This window comes from Neofelis nebulosa, chromosome 13 (genome assembly GCF_028018385.1).
Source record: "Neofelis nebulosa isolate mNeoNeb1 chromosome 13, mNeoNeb1.pri, whole genome shotgun sequence".
NCBI lineage: Eukaryota > Metazoa > Chordata > Mammalia > Carnivora > Felidae > Neofelis > Neofelis nebulosa.
In genome coordinates this window covers 66,895,713-66,904,283 of record NC_080794.1, presented here as the reverse complement: position 1 = coordinate 66,904,283, position 8,571 = coordinate 66,895,713, and the positions used below count along the sequence as shown (strand labels likewise).

General features: G+C 42.5%; 1 protein-coding gene across 2 annotated transcripts in view; it reads left to right on the top strand.

Annotated features, from left to right (window-relative positions):
* Positions 1-5,307: 5,307 nt before the first annotated feature.
* COL17A1 (collagen type XVII alpha 1 chain) overlaps positions 5,308-8,571 on the top strand; it is a 51,322-nt gene continuing 48,058 nt past the window's right edge. The window contains exons 1-2 of one of the 2 annotated variants that reach the window (XM_058697689.1): positions 5,308-5,540; positions 5,958-5,992. The gene's annotated coding sequence lies outside the window, so the exon portion shown is untranslated. The remainder of the gene's footprint in view (positions 5,541-5,957; positions 5,993-8,571) is intronic. The other variant, XM_058697688.1, reaches the window with a different exon arrangement.

The window sequence follows — 8,571 nt, the reverse complement described above, 5'->3', positions numbered from 1 at the left end:
TCAAGAAATATTAGAGAGAGGAAAAGCAGATGGAGACCTTAAGCCCACATGCGGAAGGGCAGGAGTTGGTACTATTTCTCAGCTGCATTCTCCCAAAAGCCAACTTGCTCCATAATTCTGACATATGCTATTGTCATCATTGTTTACAGGGAGTTCTTATCCAGGAGTACATGCAACCAAAGAGAAAGTTAGGCAGAAATATGTCCTTCTAGTCTTAGAAAGATGGTAGCAAACTGCAACAAGTAATTATTGTATCGTTTTTATTTTAATATGTAGGAATTCTTTTTTTTTTTTTTAATTAGTGGGTTTACTATCTGACAAAAGAGCTGAATCAATGACTGTAGATACTGGAATTATCTCATTAAATATAAAATGATTTTCTCTCACCTCCTTCTCAGTGAATTTCTTATTGTCTCTTAGGAATGCAAGGCGAGCATATCCCAAAGCCTCAGGATTCCTGGATGAAAGTTTCATGAGAACAACATATCACTACCATGTGATGTTTTATAAGAGGGTCACGAAATTGGTAGAAATCCACTGATAGGGTACATTCCTTTAAGCCAAGTAAGTAAAGAAAACTCTGTGTTCACAAAGATTAATGAAGCAGTGAATAGTCATTTGACAAAAAACACTCACCCTGTTACTAAAAAGTGGATTTACACATCACTTTTCAGAAACTTGGCAACCATGTAAAACAGGGTCCACCCACACTCACGTTGCTCAGCAAGTGATGAGAATCTGGGCACCAGGTGCCAATCTGGGCTACACGTGAACAGACACCCTTTCTCCCCAACCTATTTAAAAGTCAGTAGATAATTTGGAGTGGATGAATATTTTTCCGGTTGCCTCTTAAGGAAATTTTCTTTCTAGTCCATCACAAATTGATGAAATGTGACTCATTAACAAAGCTCTGAATGGAGGAGGGAACAAGAAACACCTTTCCGGTGTCTTAGTCACTGCTACTTCCTAACCTTGACTCTTTGTTCCTTCATTTTAGCAAGGATTTTGTTGTTTTCTGGTTAATTTAAAACATGTAAAAGACAACTCCCTTAGTACCAGGAGTATGGTAGGAACTTAATTCATGAATGTTGAATGAATATAAGATTTCTTTCACTCCATGTACCAAGGTAATGTCTTCTTATAAATGATTTTGCTAAGGGGCTCAGTTGGTTCAGCGTCTGACATTGGCTCAGGTCATGATCTTATGGTTCGTGGGTTTGAGACCCACGACACGGCTTTGTGCTGACAGTGTGGAGTCTGCTTCCAACTCTGTCTCCCTCTCTTTGCCTCTCCCCTGCTCATGTTCTCTCTCCATCAAACATTAAAAAAAAAATTTTAATAAATAAATGATTTTTGCAAGCACAATAAATGGTGAACGTTGAGTAGAATATAAACACTTGAATTCTTTTAATTTCCTTCTTTCCCAAAGTGCCTAGTACAGGACTGTGTAAATAGCGCGCGCACACACACACACACACACACACACACACAGGCTTATTAGCTATTGAGTTAGCTTAGAGGATCTTGGATGAATTACTTTAGGGTTTATCTATTTCGGGTCTGACTTTTCCATTGTCCCTGGAGAGTACCAATGTTATTATAGGACCCCAAGGGGAGAGGAAAAAAAAAAGCCATGCTGATTCCAATGGTTGGGTAGCATGTTTGGTTTTATATTTATATATTTGGTTATAGTTAAATAACTGTTTGGTCCATGATTGCCAAGTCCTAATAGACAGATTTTTATCTAAAAGCATCAATAAACTATACCAACACCATAATGCTCTTGACTGCAAATATCCCCACTATTCAGATGGTTTTTGTTCTGATTTAAGTTGTCATTTGCTCTCAGGCCTGATCTATTTTGATATTGCTTACTTTCTTTCATCCCAAAGCCATGGGCATATTTAAATTTTAATGATACACAAGGCAATGGGTAATGAGGGTTGGAGGAATATAGGCTCTGCCACTGTGTAAAAAAAAAAAACAACAAAAAACAAACCCACTCCTCCTCCTGTGTCTTCCTTTACTCTCACATCACTACCAAGCCTGCAACACTTTGGATGCTTAGGTCACCAAAAGTCAGTGGGGGGATGGGGGTTCCCTCATCAGACAACTCTGCAACACCAGTTGTGTGTCCTAAAATTTAAGTCAATTCAGACACTGTCTGCTTGGAAATAGAGTCAGATCCCACAGGGTAAGGGCTTGGTGCTACAAGACTGCCCCCCACTTCAGATGCCAGTTGTAAGTCATAGGTCCCCAGGTTACCCACAACTTCTGTCCAACTTGGCTACAAATCAGAGGTTCCTGTGACCTCCTCCCCCTTGGATTCACTTATTTGCCAGAGCAGCTCACAGAACTTAAGGAAACACTTATTTATGTTTATCAGTTTATTAAAGGACATGATGAAGGATATAGATGAACAACCAGACTAAGAGATGCATTGGGTGAGGTCTCGGACATTCCTGAGCACCTGAGCTTCTGTCCGTGTGGACCTGGGATGTGTCACCCTCCTGGTACGCGGATATGTTCACCAACCTGGAAGCTCTGTGAACCCCATACTGTTGGTTTTGTATGGAGGCTTTATCAGGTAGTTATGATCAATCATCAACTCCATTTAGGGCCACTTATTAAGTGTAAAATCTTTGGCCTCATTATTCGACCTCCCTGAGTTTCACTTTTCTCGGCTATAAAATGAGAGCAACTCTTAGAGTTTCTATAGGGATTAAATAAAATACCATATGTAAAATATCTGGCACACAATAGACCTTAGAAAACACTAATTCCAGTCTCTCTTCTTTCTTAATAATCCAAATACTGATACAGTACCAGTGTAGAGTTGCTTCCTGATGTCCATTTAAGAACATTTTCCATGTACCTTAAAACCCCTCCCTCCCCTGACTAATGAGGCCCTGTTCTCCCTGTAGCTTCACTCCCACTGCCACCCTACCTTCATTTGGTACAGTTAAATAGATTGGCATCACTTTTCCTCAAATTCATCATGCTTCTTCTACTTCATAGCCTTCTCAAATATTTTCTTCCCTGTCTAGATTCTAGAACATTCTCAATCCCTCCTTTCACCTGTATGACCTCTGTTTAACCTTCCTCTGTCAGTCTGAATGTTACCTTCTGAGCAGGACTTGTCCTTCCACCCCTCCTCTGAATGATCTCTCCTCTTCTCTTCTCTGGTAGTATCCAGAATTCTTTCTTTATTTGCGCTGAATTGTTTGGGGTATGCACACCATCTGTTATAAATTGTGTCTCCCACCCCCAAATTTAGATGGTGAAATTTAACCCCCCTTACTTTATAATGTGACCACAATCTGTAGATATGGTTTTTTTTTTTTAATGTTTATTTATTTTTGAGAGAGGGAGAAAAATAGCGAGCAAGTAAGCATGAGTAGGGGAAGGGCAGAGAGACAGAGACAGAGAATCCCAAGCAGGCTTTGCGCTGTCAATGTAGAGCCTGATGCAGGGCTCGATCCCACAAACCTTCAGATCATGACCTGAGCTGAAATCAAGAGTCAGAAGCTTAATCGAATGAGCCACCCAGGCACCCCTGGAGATATGGCTTTTAATGAAGTAGTTAATATGAGGGTGTTAGGATGGGCTTTAATCCAATCTGACTTGTGTCCCTGTAAGAGGAGATTAGGATATGTAGCAAGAGAGAGACAGCTGGAATGCTGAGCGCGCGCGCGCGCGCGCACACACACACACACACACACACACACACACACACACACACAGAAAGGCCAGGTGAGAACACAGCAGGAAGACAGCCCTCTGCAAGCCAAGGGAGAGGCCTCAGGAGAAACCCAAGCTGCCCACATCTGGTCTTGGACTTCCAGCCTCCAGAACTGTGAGAGAATGAATCTCTGTTGTGTAAGCCACCAGAATTTTGTTCCAGCAGACTTAGTAGAGTAATATGTTGTTTAAGACCTATCTTGTTCCACCAGACTGTGAACTCCATAAGGACAGAGAATACGTCTACATTTCACCACTGAACTCTCAACAAATAATGTCTGGCTCTAAGCAGGAGCCAACATGTTTTCGTTTAACTCATGAATTAATGAATAAATGAATGAACGATGCAGGCTTATGTCAATTTTATGCTGAAAGCTCTCCATCTTCCAGATTCTCCAGTGCTCTTTTCCCATGAGATCCAGGGCAGACACGTTGAGTAAGTATTTATTTGGGGTAAGTAGGAACATCCCAGATACAAGAACCCAGTAGTGTCACATCCTAGGTCATTGAAAGGATTCTGAAATGGGTTATTCCAGCACAGAATATTGGGAGCTTAGGAATGAGATGGCTGCAGGTGGTACTTGGTGGCCTGCCACCCTTCTAGTGGTGTGAGTGCCCACAGTGGCAGGGCACAGACATGCATTAGTGCTATACTCCAGGAATCCTACGGCTCTCCTCAGGACTGGGAATACCACCTAAGCGAGTCCCAGGTTCAGACCTCCCATATTACCAATACCAAGAATCTCAAGTTAGTTTTTAGGGGTCCTGAAAAGCCAGATGCTCAGCAGGCTTTCAAGAGAAGTATATAGATTGGTATAAATTGATCCTTTAGGGAAGTCTAATGGGTCCATGGAACGTAACTGAGGCCACAGAGTTTCTAGGCATCCACACTTGTCTTTGGGTATCTGGAGACTGTTTGCCTGATTTGAATGGCAAGAAGGTCCTTCACCATCCTCAACAGTATCTATCCATTATTTAGTAGCTAAATGCCTAAAGTCCTGTCACTAATATGTCACTCTTTGGAGTAAACACCACTCTACCTGGCTGCCCCTTTAAAAAAAAAAAAAAAGAATCCCTCCGCCACCAACTGTGCCATATTTGCATTCACTAACATCTTATTCTGAATGAGTTCGCCCATTTCCTCCAGGTGGGCTTGACCCTGCTTGGGTCAGAATGCAGGGAAGAGGGCAGAGGCATCTACAGGAGAAACAGGTCTTGAATATAAACCATGCCAACTTCATAGGTTTTCCGGGCTCGGGCCCATTGACCACAGGCCCCCCAGAAGCTTGGCCACACCATGAGTCATGCATTTTGGGATTTTTACTATTCTGTGGCAGAGAGGAAAGGGAAAACCAAATTGTGGCAGTTCTCTGGCTATGGAAGATAAGGAGAAGTAATAAAGGGCATTTCCTTTACCTTTGTTCCCTTTTCCCCATGGACCCATAAATGGTTAATGGGCCTACCCCTGTAGGAGAAACTTTCTGCCTCCTGTGAAGTTTGGTTCCTGGAGGCAGATCTTTTTTAAATGCAGCAAGTGTCAGATAATTGGAAGGGTGGAGTCACTGTAAACCCCGACACACCTTTGTCAGGACTTGTTAGGGAGCAAAGAATTGAAAGGAACAAGGGGTAGAGCAGGAGAAGTGAACATTTTTGAAAGATCACTCAGCTCTAACACACCTGAGCTGGGTCTGGATAAAAAAAGTGGGGCCTGCAAACATCTTGGAGAAAACACCAGGAGGAGAAAGAGAGAGAGGGGTTGATTCAAAGTTGTTTCCAGTTCCTTCCAAATCTCAAAGGAGGTAAGTAACAGGAGGCATCTGCCCTTTCTCCCTTCTTCTGGGACTTTGGTTTGACATTGGCTATTTAGAACTCAAGTATTTGTTGGGAGAAAATAAGAGTGAGTTGTTAAGGTTCAAGTGTTGTGCTTGAAGTGATTAATTGATCACAAATGGTTACTTTGGTTTCTGCGTTCTGCTCTGCTCGGGGCAGGTCTTTCAAAGGAACGAGAAGAAAGATTCATCAGCGGGAAGGAGAGAAAGGCCAATTTAGATAATTTGGACTCTAGTGGCCAGTTTGTTTTTCTTTTTTTGGTATTTTCAGTATTGCAAATGGCTTGTGTTGAGTTGTTTCATTTAGATTATGACACAGTTGGTAGTTCCTTCAATCTCAGCCTCTCACTCTCCTGCTACCTCTGTTTCCTTCTCTTCCCTCAACAGCAGACAACAGCTCAGAGGGGGAAGTTAAAGAGTCGGTAAGTGGGAGCTTCTCGAAGCAGCCCCTCAGCTCTGAGAGGTGAGGGGCTGCCAGGGGACCTCTGTGCTGGCAGGTTCCGATTAAACTCGAGAGTATGGATGGACATTGTTGTTTACCACACTTTCAAAATACTACTGCCGCTAATCTAAAGTAAAGTGTAATATCTGAAATGATATGATTAATCCAGGAATTTCCTGGTGTCAAACTTAGAACAAGAAAAAAAAGAGAGAGAGAAAATTTTGTCTGTGCACACACTTTTACTGGTTAATTTGTCCCCACCCCTAAATCATTTTGGTGTGAGAATTTACCAACTTCAGTATCTCACTGGACTGCACTAACTTCTCAAAGACAAATTGCCACTTTGCTTTCTGAAGGATAGGCAAAGCCTCTGGCACATCACTTTGTTTGAGTAGCAAATAGTTGAATTTGCTAATATCCATAAAATATAGTGCGATTTTTAAAAGATAGCCATTTGAAAAGCAAAATTGTTTATTCTCACCCCTATCTGCTCTCTCTTGGAGTTAAGTCACAGATCTAAGTCAGAACTAGACTAGAGAGGACATCCGGCCCCTGATGTATGCCCCTCAGAGAATCAGAGTGTCCAGCTGTACTCTGAGCCCCTTCAAACACCCACACAAATCCGATCAGAGTTTACATGGGGGGCAGTTAAAGAGTCTTGCTTCAATCTTGGATGGAAACTCCGATTCATGAAACTGATCCCACCTAAGAACTAACCCCATTCTTAGATTAGGTCTGGCCAAAAGGAGTCTATGTCTACGTGGTTTGGGGCTTTTCTGCTATCGTTAACGGCCTCCGGACTTAACGAAATGTGGCTGTAACCAAGAGGCATGATCACAAAGCTGGTGCCCCAAATCCCCCAACCTCAAGTGATAAAAATCAAGGATGCCAAATGTAGCAAAGGTGGCACACCCATTGCCAAGATGTTGCAGAGATAAAAACCTCTGAGACCATCAACCCTAGGACATTGGTTTTCCTGGCCGTCACGCTGCTCGCTCCTTCCGTGCTAACAGATCATAGCTAGTGGATGGTTTTCTCACATTTGGACCATTTTGTTGCTTTGTTTTAAAATTTGAAGTGTACAGAGAATGGAGTAATAGAAGCTGTAAAAATTACTTGCGATTCCTTAGCAGACTATAGAAAGATTAATTCCTAAAATAAGAACACTTAGCTTCTCCATTCCCTTCCTTACTAAAGACCAAGGGTCTCATGGGTCATTAGAATAAGGTCAGTGTGATAGTTTACTACCCCTGATAGCAGTTTGTCCTTGTGTGTGCGGGTCTTTCTCCACGTCATCCTGGGAATAGTTTTAGGTGAATTTGACATTTAAATGAAGTGGAAAGAAAAGAAAATTCAAAGAAGTAGAAAAAAGAAACATCTTCAAAAGATCATTAACTATGAAATAATCACAAAGCAGCCCCTTAGAACTATGGATGGAAATTAGCATAGTTTTGGAATTGAGAACCTAGTGATCTGCCCTTCCGTGATTCTAGTGAAATGGCCCAAACATCAAAGAAGTTAAAATTAAGGAGTTAAAAATTATGTGACTTGACAGTGCTTCCATTAAGTAGTGTTTTGGAGAAAAGCACAGTGGGTGAGCACGCCCAGAAGAGACAGCCTCCGCACATGCCCGGGCCTGCCAGTCTCCTTTCCCCAGTGTTGCACCTCTTAAAACTATCTGCACTGAAAATGTTTGAAAAGGAAGTCCTTTGGGAATGCTGTAGATCCCATGGGACCATCCCAGTCAAGGTTTGTGCCTCGACCCATTGCTTTCCATTTGATAAATCACTTAAAAAAATTTCATCTTAAGTTTTTGGTCTAAAGGAATCTGTCTCCTAGCACATCCCTGCCACTTGAGACTATCAGTCTGGGAGCCAGCTCAAAGTCTGTCTCAGATTTTGAGACAGTCATCAGAACTCCATCCTCTGTATTCCAGGCCTAAGAAATCATTCTGTATGGCCATGGGACACAGCCATCTGAGGGGCTTCAGGCCAAGAAGCAGGGGTCCATCCACCTGCACCCACCTTGGGCACATTCTTTCCCAGAGTACCTTCTAGTAAGGATCCCCCAGGCCCTGGAGGAGGGTATCTGATTTCTTAGCAGGTGATGTCCTTGTGCCTTTCGGGAGCTGAGGAACCCTTTACATTTTGCAGCACATCTCAAGGCTCCATGTTTGGAACTTAAGAACAAGATGAGTGTGCCTAGGAAAGTGGGTTATTTTCCTGGTTACAGAAAGAACAACAAAACACTCCTTGGGTTTGCTGCCTGGACACCGAGACCCTGATCACTTGGAGCTATCATCAGTCTGCCTTGATGGCTGCAAGTAAAATAAACCCAGCCAAACCCATATGTATAGCTGCTGACAGCAGCTTGCTTTAACAGATTAAAATAAGCAATAACTTGCAGGAAGTAAAAGCTTCCCTGGATTGTTATAAACACTTCCTTTCAGGATAACACTTCATACCAATTCAGGTGTCCCCCTCAGTGGCTCTCTACTGGCAGCCAGGTCCATTTGAATGTTTAATCTCCATAATGTCTCCTGGTCCACAGGTAATGACC